This window comes from Bufo bufo, chromosome 6 (assembly GCF_905171765.1).
Source record: "Bufo bufo chromosome 6, aBufBuf1.1, whole genome shotgun sequence".
In the NCBI taxonomy this organism is placed as follows: domain Eukaryota; kingdom Metazoa; phylum Chordata; class Amphibia; order Anura; family Bufonidae; genus Bufo; species Bufo bufo.
In genome coordinates, this window is record NC_053394.1 from 366,563,185 (window position 1) to 366,580,927 (window position 17,743).

Here is a 17,743-nt window from a genome sequence, read left to right on the forward strand (position 1 = left end):
ATCAATCTCTCAAAGCCTGGACTGCCATCCAGGAATACCTCAGTCAATGAAAACACTGTAAGTATGCCAAATTTAATGAAACAACCTCATTTTGTGGACAAAACGGTCTGTAGCACGCCTTTGGTTTCTGTAAAAATTATTTTCAGACCATAAAAATGTAGATGCTCATGTAAAACAGTACTCACTACCCTCAAAATTCTTCAGCAAATGAGAGAAAACAGTCTTCTCCTTAAAGTGAAAAGGTTGTTAGCCTCCAAGAGACTGCAAAATATAAACAAATTAGACATATATGAAACTAGGAGCCAGGACACAGACCAAGGGGCTGTAAATGCCCACATTTCAAGGTGTTCTCAAAATAAAGAGCTTCTTTCCAGGCAGAATTTTGGCTCGTACCGAAGACAAGAACACATAAACGCCTTTGTACTTTGCCAATGGATTAATGTACTTTATTTATCCAAAAAACAGCTTCTGATAACCCAGTGTGGGTGGGCTGGTCACAAATTATAAATCCACATGGCCATTCAGACAGGTCCCTTGAGTCTGAGAACACAAATCTTCGTTATATATAAATTCTACATAGTTTTGTGTCCCTTGATTATCTAGTTGCCAGACTGTTTCAGTTTTCAGACTGATTTGACAGTAAATTAGATCTGCAAACCCGGGCTTTCCCTTAGGAGTAGATTGGTGGTCTTCAACCACCTGTTCTTATTCATGAAATGTGTGCTGCCCAACTGTTTACCTACAGTTCCCTTAAGAAAACTTGTAAAAGTGATTTAAAGAAATGAGCTACATATAAATTCCAATTATTTTGGCAGAATAAAAGCTGGACGTATGCGAAATCATATTTAACAACTCGTAGAGATAACAAACCGTATTTTAATAAACAGGTTTATAATCTTTATACATTTGGTACTCAAAATTATGAAAGAAGATCATAAGAGTAGATGCAAAAACAAGCGGATCAAAAATAATTATAGGTATATCAAAAATATTACAGGTACTTTAGATCAAGAACATTGCAAATAGATGAAAAACATCCCAGGTAGGTAAAAATTGTTACAGATAAAAAATATTACAAGTAGATAAAATATATTCTAAATATATCAAACATATTTTAATTAGATTTAAAAAAAATCACAAGTAGAGCACAAATATCACAGGTAGATCAAAAATATTCCAAATACATGAAACGTACTGCAGCTATATCAAAAAGATTAAAAGTAGATCTAAAAAGATTTCAGATAAATCAAAAACATTACAAGTAGATTGAAAATATCACAAGTAGATGAAAAATATTACAATCGGATCAAAAATATTACAAATACATGAAACATATTGGAGTTAGATCAAAAACATAACAGATAGCTCAAGAATGGTTTCAAGTAGATCCAAAACATAGCAAGTAGATTAGTGTTGAGCGAGCACCAAAGTGCTTGTGTGCTCGAGTAGAACACTTTGCGATGCTCGGGTGTTCTACCGAGCACCCGAGCACAATGGAAGTCAATGGGAGAACCCCAGGCACCCCCTACTTTGAAGAGGGGAGGGTGTCGGGACTCTAGTTCGGCTTAGGAGTCCCTGCTCTGACTCCATATATAGCTATATCCATATATGGAGTCAGTGCTTGGGGACACCCCAGTGTATTTAAATACGGTCAGACCTGCGTGGGGATGGGCGATGGCGCACATAGGCAGCGGCCAACTGACTACATAGGATGTCTCGATAGTAGTTCAGTTTGTCCTCCCTCTCAGCGGATGTGAAAAAGGCCCCCTTTTGGACCGGTAGCAAGGGTCTAGCATGGTGGAGAGCCAGTAGTCATCCCTTTGGCGAATGGTGACAATTCGGCTGTCACTATACAAGCAAGTGAGCATGCATCAGGGGATTTGTGCTAGTGACTCTGAGGGACTCCCTGCCTCCATCTCCACTGCATACTGCCCGGGTCCTCTGCCATCTCTTCCTCATCACCCTGTATCTCCTCTGGCTGCTCCTCCTCTCCTGTCACCTGTGTAGAAAAACCACCCATTTCTCTACACATTGCTTGTGCTCGAATGTCCTTCTCCTCCTCCTCCTTTAGTTAAGCCCCCACAGGGATCATGCGGCCGTGAGATATAGTCTCCACATATCCTGTCCCCTGGACAGGCAGATTTAGTAGGCATCTGTTCCAGGACATGAAGCAGCGGAATGACATTGTTCATCCCGTAGTCCTGGCGACTGACAAATAAAGTGGCCTCCTCAAAGTGCCCGAGCAAATGGCAGGTGTCAGGCATAAGCTGGGTAACATTGAAGTTACAAAGGGGAGTACCTCTGTCCGCCTGTATCATCAAGAAATCGTTAATGGCATTTCTCCGTTCATATAGTCGGTCCGACATACGGAGGGTGGAATTCCAACAGGTGGAAGCTAGTGTTGATTGAGCACCAAAGTGCTCAGTTGCTCGGGTGCTCTGGCCGAACACCCGAGTATAATGGAAGTCAATGGGAGAACCTGCTCTGAAGAGGGGAGGGTGCCTGATTCATAGGAAAAGGTCAGAAATTGATGGAAACACCACCGAAATGGAGAACAGCATGGAATTCGGGAACAGCATGGGGAGGATGTCTGAATGCATCTTGGACTCCCAGGTCGCTGCTGGGAACGATGTTGTCCGAGTAGAACGCCACTTTTACAGACTGACAATAATACGCACCAAACTTAAGATAAAATCTATTTTAGAGGACAAATTGTTAGGAAACATTCTTTTCTGTATATTTACTTGTATATAAAGTGCTGCAAAAAATTACAAGGAAGAGGCACTCCAATACAACATGTATATCACATAAAGGAGGGCCTCATTCACATTGTGGTACAATTGTTCAGGTAGTGGGACTCCTTCACTCATAAAGCCTATGCACTAAGTGAAAGGGCTGCCAAAAACTACAAAAAAGGCACTCCAATGCACCCTTTGTTACACATAAAGGAGGGCATCATACACAGCCTAGAAAAATTATGATTGATGGCCTGATGGTGACCCTCAAAAACATTTGGAGCAAGGGCCTGCTGGTCTGACCATCTAAAACATTATGGGCAAGGGCCTGCTGCCGCTTTGGTGACTCTAGATAACCTGTATCCAATCGCATGTCCCTGTGACGGCGACGATCCATTCAGATGTCTGCCCTATCAACTTTCGATGTTATTTTCAGCGCCAACCACGATGACCATGGGTAAGGGGGAATCAGGGTTCGATTCCGGAGGGGGAGCCTGAGAAATGGCTACAGCTACCACATCCAAGCACAGTGCAAATGACCTATTAGATATATTTAGGTGAGGGCCTGCAGGTGAGCTGACCCTCTAAAAGATTGTAGGTGAGGGCCTGCTGGTGAGCTGACCCTGTAAAACATGGTAGGTAAGGGCCTGCTGGTGAGCTGACCCTCTAAAAAATTATATGCGAGGGCCTGTTGGTGAGCTGACTCTGTAAAACATTGTAGATGCAGGCCTGCTGGTGAGCTGACCCTGTAAAACATTATATGCGAGGGCCTGTTGGTGAGCTGACCTTGGAAAAGATTTTAGCTGCGGGCCTGCTGGTGAGATGACCCTCTAAAAAATTAGATTTGAGGGCCTGCTAGTGAGCTGACCCTGTAAAACATTGTAGGTGAGGGCCTGCTGGTGATCTGACACTCTAAAAAATTATATGCGAGTGCCTGCTGGTGAGCTGACCCTGCAAAACATTGTAGGTGAGGGTCTGCTGGTGAGCTGACTCTAAACAATTATATGCGGGTGGCTGCTGGTGAGGTGAAAATTTTGACACCTAAGATCAAAACCACAAAATCCTTTTTATTGGACACGTCTACATTCCTTCAAATTATCAGGGATATTAAACAAGTCCATCCCAACTCGATTTTGGTCACACTTGACGTTGTTAGCCTCTATACTTCAATCACGAACACCAAAGGCCTTTCTGCCATCACCAGACTCCTAGAGGCTACAAACACCAACACTGAGGTGACCACTAGAGTTGAGCGGACACCTGGATGTTCGGGTTCGACTGGTTCGGCCAAACTTTGGAAAAAACGTAGAGTTCGGGACCCCAAACTTGACCCGAACTTGACCCCGAACCCCATTGAAATGAATGGGGACCCGAACTTTTGAGCACTAAAATGGGTGTAAAAATGTCATGGAAATGGCTAGAGGGCTGCACATGGCATCAAAATGTGGTTAAGAGCATGGCAAGTGCTCTGCAAACAAATGTGGATAGAGAAATGACTTTAAATAACATAAAATACGTAAAAATAAAAAATAATAATATTGATCTAGGAGGACGAGGTTCATATGGAGTAGGAGGTTGAGGAGGCAGTGGATGTGGCGGTGTAGGTGGAAGCGGCGGCGGAGGAGGAGGTAGCCTTTACTGGCTTTTGGTTTTAAATAACATTTTTAAATTAGGGTACACCCCAAAACATTGGGAAATATAACCTGTGATAACCCCCTGCAGTCATGCTAAATAGTGTTGAGTGCAAATATTCGAATAGCGAATATTAATCGCGAATATCGCAACTTCGATAATTAGGGAATATTACGAATATACTGCTATATATTCGTTATATCGAATATTCGTCATTTTTTACATCTGAACAAATGATTCCTCCCTGCTTAAAATGCTTGTGGTCAATGAGTCCGGCATACTCCTCCCCACAAGCGTCCCCGTCACCATGGGAATGCCTGGTGGCTAGAATATACCATCGGATCTGAGTTAGATCGTGAAAACTCAAATCCGATGGTATATTCTAACACAGAGGCGTTCTCATGGTGATGGGGACGTTCGAAGTTAGAGTATACCAACAGGCGCATACATACTGGCCCCCTGCTGCCTGGCGGCACCCGACCTCTGACAGGGCACTGTGATCCACACAATTAACCCCTCAGGTGCCGTACCTGAGGGGTTAATTGTGCGGATCACAGCACCCTGTCAGAGGTTAGGTGCCGCCAGGCAGCAGTGCGCCCCCCCCCACCCCCCCCCACAGTGTTCCCTAACCCCCCTCACCAGTATGACAATCATTGGTGGCAGTGCGCCCTCAATTTCCCCTCCCTCCCCAGTATTAATCATTGCTGGCAGTGCGCCCTCAATCCCCCCTCCCTCCCCAGTATTAATCATTGCTGGCAGTGCACCCCCCATCATTGGTGGCAGCGGCAGTTCCGGGGCTCCGATCGGTTACCATGGTAACCAGGACGCTACTGAAGTCCTGGTTGCCATGGTCAGTTAGTCAGCATTGTACTTACCTGCGCTGGGGCCGCCGGGCGCTCCTTCTTCTCAAACTCACAGGTCTGTGTGGCGCATTGCTATAAGCATACGCCACACAGACCTGTGAGTTTGAGAAGAAGGAGCGCCCGGCGGCCCCAGCGCAGGTAAGTACAATGCTGACTAACTGACCATGGCAGCCAGGACTTCAGTAGCGTCCTAGTTGCCATGGTAACTGATTGGAGCCCCAGCATTACACTGCTGGGACTCCGATCGGAACTGCCACTGCCACTAATGATGGGGGGGGGCGCACTGGGGAGGGAGGGGGGATTGAGGGCGGACTGCCAGCAATGATTAATACTGGGGAGGGAGGGGGGATTGAGGGTGCACTGCCACCAATGATTGTAATACTGGTGAGGAAGGGGGGATTGAGGGCACACTGCCAGCAATGATTAATACGGGGGGAGGGATTGTCAGCGCACTGCCAGCAATGATGTTTAATACGGAGGGGGATATCCGCACTGGCCACCAATGATTGTCATACTGGTGAGGGGGGGTTAGGGCGCACTGCCCATGAATGTTTTCAATAGTGGGGGGGGGGGCGCACTGCTGCCCGGCAGCACCCGACCTCTGACAGGGTGAGGTGATCCGCACAATTAACCCCTCAGGTGCGGCAAGGCACCTGAGGGGTTAATTGTGTGCATCACAGTGCCGTGTCAGAGGTCAGGTGCCGCCAGGCAGCAGGGGGCCAGTATGTATGCGCCTGTTGGTATACTCTAACTTCAAGCGTCCCCAATCACCATGGAAACGCCTTTGTGTTCGAATATACCATCGGATTTGAGTTTTCACTATCTAACTCAGATCCGATGGTATATTCTAACCATCAGGCGTTCCCATGGTGACGGGGACACTTGTGGGGAGGAGTATGCCAAAGGGGTTTAACTGTACTGTTTGGAGAGAAAAAAAAAAAGATGAATATTCTAAAAAATGTCAAAACGAATATATTCGCTATAGTGCTATATATTTGTTTTTAGAATATTTTTTCAACATCTAAAGTCATGATTCCTCCCTGCTTCTTGCTTGTGGGCCAATGACTCATTGACCCAGAAGCATTTTAAGCAGGGAGGAATCATTTGTTCAGATGAAAAAAATGACGAATATTCTAAAAACGAATATATAGCAGTATATTCTGTAGTGCTATATACTCGTTTTTGACCAACACCTTTTTTTGCATAAAAATTCGAATTATGCGATTTTTTTATTACAGATTTTTCGCAATAAAACAAATATCTCGAATACGAATATTCGCGAATATATGACGAATATTCTACCATATATTCACGAAATATCACGAATTCAAATATTGCCCCTGCCGCTCATCACTAATGCTAAACACACGTTCAGACAATACACTGGCTGCAGGGCAGGCCAGTACCTCCAAGGGGTAAAGGGCAAGCTCAGGCCATGTGCCCAATTTGGAGACCCAGAAGTTGCAGGGGCTGACCCCTGTCAGTCAGTTCGTGTAGGCGTGTGCAAACTTACTGCCCCACCATGTCGCACGTCCCCGTGATGTTTACGATCCAATTTAATATCTGCTCTATCAACTTTCGATGTTCTTTTATGCGCCTACCATAGTGACCATGGGTGGCGGGGAATCAGGGTTCCATGCCGGAGAGTTTAAGCATTGAATGAAAGAATGTGGTGCGCATTAATTACTGAAGAATTTATAAAATTTTATTCCCTGTCACCTATGCAGAACAGGGGTTTCTATCTGGCAAAATTTGAAAAATGTCACCTGACAATGTAATTGACGATTTTTTTAAATGTATGTTCCTGTCACCTATGTAGAGGTGCCCCAGTGACATTCACCATTTGGATATCTTCTCTATCAACTTTCGATGTTCTTTTCTGAGCCTACCATGTTGATCACGTTATCGGCGAATCAGGGTTCCACACCGTAGAGGGAGCGTGAGAAAAAGAGACCAAATTTAAGGGAGATAAATTTATTTTAAAAAAATTGGGATTGAGCGGAAATGTGGGAAAAGCTATTATGGCTCAAATGTAGGACAAATTACAGAAGCCCAAATGTGGGGCAAAAGAGTTAAGCGGAAATGTGGGAAAAGCTATTAAGGCGCAAATGTTGTACAAATTACAGAAGCCCAAATGTGGGCGAAAAGAGTCAAGCGGAAATGTGGGGAAAGCTATTAAGGCGCAAATGTTGGCCAAACAAGTATAGCGGAAATGTGGGACAATTTATTGAAGTGCAAATGTGGTACAACTTGTTTAAGTTTAAGCATTGAATCAAGGGAGAAGCATTTCAGAAATTTTATTACCTGTCACCTATGCAGAGCAGGGGTTTATTCACGTCTAAAATTGTATAATAAGGACCGGCACTCGCTAAAGTAGAATGATTATTCAATATTTATTGGTCACATACAGAAGGCAAGTGACGCGTTTTGGCTACTAGGTGAGCCTTTTTCAAACATGTTTGGAAAAGGCTCACCTAGTAGCCGAAACGCGTCACTTGGCTTCTGTATGTGACCATTAAATATTGAATAATCATTCTACTTTAGCGAGTGCCGGTCCTTTTTGTGCAAGTACGTGAGGTTTTACCCTGGACACGCGCACCGCATCTCTGACACACGGAGTGCCGACTCTGTCTTCTCTAAAATTGTATAATGTCAACCCAAGAATGTAACAGAAAAATTACAGAAATGTATTAACCTGTCTACTTGGTAGAGCAGGGGTCTATGACAGAAAAAAATTGTTTATTGTCACCCGAAAATGTAAAAGAAAAATTATTGAAATTTATTAAGCTGTTAACTAGGTAGAGGAGGGGTATATTACACCCAAAAATTTGTGAATTTGACCTTAAAATGTAACTGACAAATGTTATTATTATTTTTTACCGGTCTAATAGGTATAGCAGTGGTACATTACACCCAAAAATTTGTGAATTTCACCAGAAAATGTTACTGACAATTTTAATTTTTTTTTACCGGTCTACTAGGTATAGCAGTAGTACTATACACACAGAGATTTGTGAATTTCACCCGAAAATGTAAATGACAAAGTAGTGAAATGACATAAAATAAAATACGTACAAAAAAAATAATAATTTGATTTATGAGGTGGAGTTCCATATGGAGTAGGAGTTTGAGGAGGCGGTGGACGTAGCGGTGTAGGTGGAAGCGGCGGTGGAGGAGGACGAGGTAGCCAACACAGGTTTTTGGTTTTAATTACATTTTTTTAAATTAGGGTACACTCTAAAAGAGTGTGAAAGGGGGCGGAGCTTGGCCACAGAGCGAGACGCACATGCTTGTGTGAGCTCTGCTGCAGACACGGTGAAAGCGAGCTTAATAAGCACATTCAGAGCGGAGAAAATGGGGAAAATCGGGCGAGACAAGTCCAGAGATACCCCCGGACCACGGGGATCAAACCCAGTTCATGGAGGAGATGGAGAAATTCTTTAAGAAAAGCACTCAGAGACCCCGCCTTGAATCCAAGATGGCGCGGGACAGAGAGCCAGCAATAAGAGACGAGCAGGCAGACGCTTCTGCAGACTCGAACGGAGGTAGGGAAAGCAAAGCAGAATCCCTTCACACTGGGGAAAACCTCCCGGTCTCCAGATCTTTCATAAGAGAGGCTTTAGGAGTCGCATTAGCTCCTTTAAAACAGGACTTACAAGACATAACGAGCGACCAGAAGCAACTCAGAGAATGTGTGGAGGTGCTAGAAGCCAGCCATGAGGAAGCTATGGCTTTCAACACCGAGGCATCCCACAGCTTTGAACACACACAGGCTCACATTAACCACCTGTACAGCCTGGTCGAAGACCAAGATAACAGGGGACGGAGACACAATCTCCATATCAAGGGCATTCCAGAGACTGTATTGCCTGAGTCTATCATGCCGGCACTGAAAGAGTTGTTCCTAAAGTTACTAGTAGGGATGAGCGAACCCGAACTGTATAGTTCGGGTTCGTACCGAATTTTGGGGTGTTCGTGACACGGACCCGAACCCGAACATTTACGTAAAAGTTTGGGTTCGGGTTCAGCGCTTTCTTGGCGCTTTTTGAAAGGCTGCAAAGCAGCCAATCAACAAGCGTCATACTACTTGCCCCAAGAGGCCATCACAGCCATGCCTACTATTGGCATGGCTGTGATTGGCCAGTGCAGCATTTGACCCAGCCTCTATTTAAGCTGGAGTCACGTAACGCCGCACGTCACTCTACTCTGATCAGTGTAGGGAGAGGATGCAGCTGCTGTTAGGGTGAGATTAGGCAGGGATTAACTGAGCAAAAACACTTAATGAAGTGATCGATCTACAGCTGTGAATCATTCAACTGCTGCTAGTTAATTGCTCACAGTTTTTAGGCTGCCCAGAGCGTTTTTCTGTCACATTTTTCTGGGGTGATCGGCGGCCATTTTTTGCCTTGTGGTGCGCCAGCACAAGCTGCCACCAAGTCCATTTAACCATCAATAGTATTATTTTTTTTTTTTTGTTATATCATACATCAGGGGCTTGGCTGTGTTTATTGTCACCCCTAGAAACTCAGGATAGAATTTTCTATATTTTATTGAGAGATGAAATTCACTTGCAAAAATAGCAATCCCCTAAATCTGGTGTTCCAGCTGTGGCTAGCCAAGTGTAATACTGTCTGCTGTCTGGCAAAGGATATATTTTTTTCTGGGGTGAAATTCAATTGCCAAAATAGCAATACCCTAAATCTGGTGTTCCAGCTGTGGCTGGACAAGTTTTTTAGTGTCCGTCAAAGCATAGTTTTTGTTCTGGGTTGAAATTAAATTCCCAAAATAGCAATACCCTAAATCAGTGGTTTCTGCTGTTGCAGGCCAAGTTTAAATCTGTCCGTAAAAGGGTATATTACACAAACTGTTAAATTACAATTGCTGAAAGCAAAAGCCTTTAAATTTGCACGCACTATTGTGCATCTCACATAGTGTATTTCTGTCCGTAAAAGGGTATATTACATTCAAGGTGCAAATTCAAGTGCTGATAGGGTCATCCTCAGTAACTTCACACGCTACCGTGCATCTCCAAGTGTAATTCTGTCCGTAAAAGGAAACCTTTCATCCAGGGCCTAAATACTAGGCTTACAATTTATATTCAGCTAAATCTATGGTTACTGCTGTGCCTGTATTAGTGTAATACGGTACATAAATAGATAGCCAGATAGTGTTAGGTGCCTGTAAAAAAAAGGCCTGAATTTGAATTCAATACACTGGGCCAAATAATTTTTTTCTTATTGTGGTGAACGGTAACAATGAGGAAAACATCTAGTAAGGGACGCGGACGCGGACATGGTCGTGGTGGTGTTAGTGGACCCTCTGGTGCTGGGAGAGAACGTGGCCGTTCTGCCACAGCCACACGTCCTAGTGAACCAACTACCTCAGGTCCCAGTAGCCGCCAGAATTTATAGCGATATTTGGTGGGGCCCAATGCCGTTCTAAGGATGGTAAGGCCTGAGCAGGTACAGGCATTAGTCAATTGGGTGGCCGACAGTGGATCCAGCACGTTCACATTATCTCCCACCCAGTCTTCTGCAGAAAGCGCACAGATGGCGCCTGAAAACCAAGCCCATCAGTCTGTCACATCACCCCCATGCATATCAGGGAAACTGTCTGAGCCTCAAGTTATGCAGCAGTCTCTTATGCTGTTTGAAGACTCTGCTGGCAGGGTTTCCCAAGGGCATCCACCTAGCCCTTCCCCAGCGGTGGAAGACATAGAATGCACTGACGCACAACCACTTATGTTTCCTGATGATGATGACATGGGAATACCACCTCAGCACGTCTCTGATGATGATGAAACAAAGGTGCCAACTGCTGCGTCTTTCTGCAGTGTGCAGACGGAACAGGAGGTCAGGGAGGAAGACTGGGTGGAAGACGATGCAGGGGACGATGAGGTCCTAGACCCCACATGGAATGAAAGTCGTGCCACTGACTTTCAGAGTTCAAAGGAAGAGGCAGTGGTAAGACCGAGTCAACAGCGTAGCAAAAGAGGGAGCAGTGGGCAAAAGCAGAACACCCGCCGCCAAAAGAGTTCGCCTGCTACTGGCCACCGCCACCTGGGACCGAGCACCCCAAAGGCAGCTTCAAGGAGTTCCCTGGCATGGCAGTTCTTCAAACAATTTGCTGACAACAAGACCCGAGTGGTTTGCATGCTGTGCCATCAGAGCCTGAAGCGAGGCATTAACGTTCTGAACCTAAGCACAACCTGCATGACCTGCCATCTGCATGCAAAGCATGAACTGCTGTGGAGTAAACACCTTAAAAAAAGGAACTCACTCAGGCTCCCCTGCTACCTCTTCTGCTGCTGCCTCGGCCTCTTCCTCCGTCTCTGGAGGAATGTTGGCACCTGCCGCCCAGCAAACAGAGGATGTACCACCAACACCACCACCTCCGTCACCAAGCATCTCCACCATGTCACACGGCAGCGTTCAGCTCTCCATCTCACAAACATTTGAGAGAAAGCGTAAATTCCCACTTAGCCACCCTCGATCCCTGGCCCTGAATGCCAGCATTTCTAAACTACTGGCATATGAAATGCTGTCATTCAGGCTGGTGGAGACAGACAGCTTCAAACAGCTCATGTCACTTGCTGTCCCACAGTATGTTGTTCCCAGCCGCCACTACTTTTCCAAGAGAGCCGAGCCTTCCCTGCACAAGCAAGTATCCGATAAAATCAAGTGTGCACTGCGCAATGCCATCTGTGGCAAAGTCCACCTAACCACAGATACGTGGACCAGTAAGCACGGCCAGGGACGCTATATCTCCCTAACTGCACACTGGGTAAATGTAGTGGCGGCTGGGCCCCAGGCGGAGAGCTCTTTGGCGCACGTCCTTCTGCCGCCAAGGATTGCAGGGCAACATTCTTTGCCTCCTGTAGCCTCCTCCTCCTACTCGGCTTCCTCCTCCTCTTCTTCCACCTGCTCATCCAGTCAGCCACACACCTTCACCACCAACTTCAGCACAGCTCGGGGTAAACGTCAGCAGGCCATTCTGAAACTCATATGTTTGGGGGACAGGCCCCACACCGCGCAGGAGTTGTGGCGGGGTATTGAACAACACACCGATGAGTGATTGCTTCCGGTGAGCCTCAAGCCCGGCCTGGTGGTGTGCGATAATGGGCGAAATCTAGTCGCAGCTCTGGGACTAGCCGGTTTGACGAACATCCCTTGCCTGGCGCATGTGCTGAATTTGGTGGTGCAGAAGTTCATTCACAACTACCCCGACATGTCAGAGCTGCTGCTTAAAGTGCGGGCCGTCTGTGCGTGCTTCCGTGTTCACATCCTGCTGCTGCTCGCCTGTCTGCGCCACAGCGTAACTTCGGCCTTCCCGCTCACCGCCTCATATGCGACGTGCCCACCAGGTGGAACTCCACCTTGCACATGCTGGACAGACTGTGCGAGCAGTAGCAGGCCATAGTGGAGTTTCAGCTGCAGCACGCACGGGTCAGTCGCACTGCGGAACAGCACCACTTCACCACCAATGACTGGGCCTCCATGCGAGACCTGTGTGGTCTGTTGCGCTGTTTCGAGTACTCCACCAACATGGCCAGTGGCGATGACGCCGTTATCAGCGTTACAATACCACTTCTATGTCTCCTTGAGAAAAAACCTAGGGCGATGATGGAAGAGGAGGTGGCCCAGGAGGAGGAGGAAGAGGGGTCATTTTTAGCACTTTCAGGCCAGTCTCTTAGAAGTGACTCAGAGGGAGGTTTTTTGCAACAGCAGAGGCCAGGTACAAATGTGGCCAGACAGGGCCCACTACTGGAGGACGAGGAGGAGGTGGATGAGGATGAAGCATGTTCACAGCGGGGTGGCACCCAACGCAGCTCGGGCCCATCACTGGTGCGTGGCTGGGGGGAAACGGAGGATGATGACGATACACCTCCCACAGAGGACAGCTTGTCCTTACCTCTGGGCAGCCTGGCACACATGAGCGACTACATGCTGCAGTGCCTGCGCAACGACAGCAGAGTTGCCCACATTTTAACGTGTGCGGACTACTGGGTTGCCACCCTGCTGGATCCCCGGTACAAAGACTTTGTGCCCACCTTACTTCCTGCACTGGAGCGTGATAGGAAGATGCGCGAGTACAAGCGCACGTTGGTAGACGCGCTACTGATAGCATTCCCAAATGTCACAGGGGAACAAGTAGAAGCCCAAGGCGAAGGCAGAGGAGGAGCAAGAGGTCGCCAACGCAGCTGTGTCACGGCCAGCTCCTCTGAGGGCAGGGTTAGGATGGCAGAGATGTGGAAAAGTTTTGTCACCACGCCACAGCTAACTGCACCACCACCTGATATGGAACGTGTTAGCAGGAGGCAGCATTTCACTAACATGGTGGAACAGTACGTGTGCACACCCCTCCACGTACTGACTGATGGTTCGGCCCCATTCAACTTCTGGGTCTCCAAATTGTCCACGTGGCCAGAGCTAGCCTTTTATGCCTCGGAGATGCTGGCCTGCCCAGCAGGCCAGCGTTTTATTTGAACGTGTATTCAGCACGGCAGGGGGCGTCATTACAGACAAACGCAGCCGCCTGTCCACAGCCAATGTGGACAAGCTGACGTTCATAAAAATGAACCAGGCATGGATCCCACAGGACCTGTCCATCCCTTGTGCAGATTAGACATTTATAACTACCTCCCCTTAACAATATATTCTTGTACTTCAGGGCACTTCTTCATTCAATCCTCTTTTTTTAATTTTATCATTAAATTGCGGGGCAACCCAAAGTTGAATGAACCTCTCCTCCGTCTGGGTGCCAGGGGCCTAAATATCGTAAACTGGCCTGTTCCAATGGTGGGTGACATGAAGCCTGATTCTCTGCTACTGGACCTCTCTCCTCTGTCTGGGTGCCGGGGCCTAAATATCTGACAGTGGCCTGTTCCAGTGGTGGGTGACATGAAGCCTGATTCTCTGCTATGACATAAAGCCTGATTCTCTGCTATGGGACCTCTCTCCTCTGTCTGGGTGCTGGGGCCTAAATATCTGACAGTGGCCTGTTTCAGTGGTGGGTGACATGAAGCTTGATTCTCTGCTATAACATGAAGCTTGATTCTCTGCTATGGGACCTCTCTCCTCTGTCTGGGTGCCGGGGCCTAAATATCTGACAGTGGCCTGTTCCAGTGGTGGGTGACATGAAGCCTGATTCTCTGCTATGACATGAAGCCTGATTCTCTGCTATGGGACCTCTCTCCTCTGTCTGGGTGCTGGGGCCTAAATATCTGACAGTGGCCTGTTCCAGTGGTGGGTGACATGAAGCCTGATTCTCTGCTATGGGACCTCTCTCCTCTGTCTGGGTGCCGGGGCCTAAATATCTCACAGTGGCCTGTTCCAGTGGTGGGTGACATGAAGCCTGATTCTCTGCTATGGGACCTCTCTCCTCTGTCTGGGTGCCGGGGCCTAAATATCTGACAGTGGCCTGTTTCAGTGGTGGGTGACATGAAGCTTGATTCTCTGCTATAACATGAAGCTTGATTCTCTGCTATGGGACCTCTCTCCTCTGTCTGGGTGCCGGGACCTAAATATCTCACAGTGGCCTGTTCCAGTGGTGGGTGACATGAAGCCTGATTCTCTGCTATGGGACCTCTCTCCTCTGTCTGGATGCCGGGGCCTAAATATCTCACAGTGGCCTGTTCCAGTGGTGGGTGACATGAAGCCTGATTCTCTGCTATGGGACCTCTCTCCTCTGTCTGGGTGCCAGGGCCTAAATATCTGACAGTGGCCTGTTTCAGTGGTGGGTGACATGAAGCTTGATTCTCTGCTATAACATGAAGCTTGATTCTCTGCTATGGGACCTCTCTCCTCTGTCTGGGTGCCGGGACCTAAATATCTCACAGTGGCCTGTTCCAGTGGTGGGTGACATGAAGCCTGATTCTCTGCTATGGGACCTCTCTCCTCTGTCTGGATGCCGGGGCCTAAATATCTCACAGTGGCCTGTTCCAGTGGTGGGTGACATGAAGCCTGATTCTCTGCTATGGGACCTCTCTCCTCTGTCTGGGTGCCAGGGCCTAAATATCTGACAGTGGCCTGTTCCAGTGGTGGGTGACATGAAGCCTGATTCTCTGCTATGGGACCTCTCTCCTCTGTCTGGGTGCCGGGGCCTCAATATCTCACAGTGGCCTGTTCCAGTGGTGGGTGACATGAAGCCTGATTCTCTGCTATGGGACCTCTCTCCAATTGATATTGGTTAATTTTTTTATTAATTTTTTTAATTCATTTCCCCTTGTTTGCAGGGGATTTACCTACATTTTGCTGCCTTTTGCAGCCCTCTGGCCCTTTCCTGGGCTATTTTACAGCCTTTTTAGTGCCGAAAAGTTCGGGTCCCCATTGACTTCAATGGTGTTCGGGGCGAAGTTCGGGTCGAGTTCGGATCCCGAACCCGAACATTTTCGGGAAGTTCGGCCGAACTTCTCGAACCCGAACATCCAGGTGTTCGCTTATCTCTAGTTACTAGGCCCCGAGGCCACAGACGTCCTCACTATGGATTGAGCTCACAGGGCGCTTCACCCACCTCCCAAGCCACAAAAACCTCCACGCGACATAATCTGCAAGCTGGTCAGTTTTAGCACCAAAGAAAAGTTGCTTAAAGCGGCGAGAGAAAAACACCCACTTGCTTGCTTCGGGTCCACTGTTTCTTTATTCCAGGATTTATCACCAATGACATTCCAAAAACGAAGAGAGCTAAAACCTCTGAAAATGGGTAAATTCAGACTCCAGCACTCACTTTTTTCCGAAGTATCAAGTTCTCCATTTTATTCAATAGTTACACACGGACAGTACAGGGCTCAAGATCTCTCTTGGTACAGGCTGTTTGACGCGTTTCGAAAAGTCTTATTCGTAAAAGTGGAGTGCATTTGGCGCTCCCAGGTTTATATAGGAAATCAAGTGTGTTTGATAGACGCTATAGTTACTCCCACCTGTGACTATGCACTGGGTGGAGAGAGGAAGTAGCACGGGGCAGTCATGATTACTCCCCTTTGCACAGCACTTGTTTCAAATAGTTGTCACCTGGAGCATCAAAATCATTCCAATCAAATATCTGACATACATAGAGTTATATGGCATTTCATTAAAAACAAAGTTGTTTCAGTATGTACAGATATCTCTTCCAGCATATTAAAATTTCATAGCTTAGAAAAATAAAACTGAAAGAAGAGACAGATATAGAAAGAAAAAAAAAAACCTCTGCTAGGAAAATCACTGCATTAAATAGGGATCCGTTCACATTATATGTGCGTTATTTCTCGGTTTGTCTCTCAAGAAAAATTATTGAGAAACATGCTCGAGGTTATATACATTGGTATGATTCATGCGCAATATAAGCGCAAACAGTAAAAAGAAAGAGCAAAAGAAGGGCATGAGTATGTTGATCCATTTATCACCGTAAATAATCAATAAAAGTGCATGATCTCCCTTCTTAAGTTAAGGCCCTTTGGATATCTTGTCTCCAATTTAAATATCCAATAGGCCTCTCTCAAATTGACTTGATGTTTTATGTCTCCTCCTCTAGTGGATATTTTTACATGTTCTATAGCATATGTTTTGAAGTATTTTGAGCTACGGTTATGTCTGTCAATGAAGTGTCTGGCAGCGTTTGATATATTAGTATAAGAGGGATTATCTATGTAATTGAGATGTTCTAAAATACGGTTTTTAAATTTCCTTATGGTACATCCTATATACATTTTGTTGCAGTATTCACAGAGGATCACATAGACTACTGCTTTTGTATTGCAATTAATGTAGGACTTTATATTGTAAGTCTGTGTCTGATCTGCATTACAAAAGGTTTTTGTATTTTGTACATAGTTGCAGGTTCGGCAGCGCTGACTGCCGCAGCGTGTAAAGCCCTTGTATGTCAGCCATGTGTCTATTTGGGGACAGGATTCACGTATAAACATGGACGGGGACAAGGAATTTCCTATTGTTTGTGGTCTTTTAGATACAATCCTGCAACCCTCCTTGAGTACCGCATTGAGTATATTATCCTCGTGTAGAACTGGGAGATATTTTTGGACAATATTGCGGATTAAATTATATTGGCGACTATATGTCAGTACTAGAGTGGGTTGTATATTTTTGTTTTCATTTATGATATTTTCATTTAACTCCTCTTTTGTACCTTTTAGTTCCGCAATATTGTTGTTTTTTCTGTCAGTATAAACTGCTTGTTTTTGTATTCTTCCATTTCTACATTTATTTCTGTCATATTTGCCTTTGATTGTATTGTTATGTTTATTTATATTTTTAAAGAGCAATGATTCCCTACACTTATTTTTGGCTATTTGTAATCCTCTTGAAATCATCCACATAGGATATTTTCTTTCCAAGAGGCGCCTCCATATTATATGGCATTCACGTTTGAAGGCCTCCAGTGTATTGCAGTTTCTCCTGGCCCGTATAAATTCTCCTACTGGGATATATTTGATGGTATGGTGGCAGTGATGACTGTCAGCCCTTAGAATTGTATTCCCCGCTATTTCCTTGCGGTACGTTTCTGTCTTTATGACAT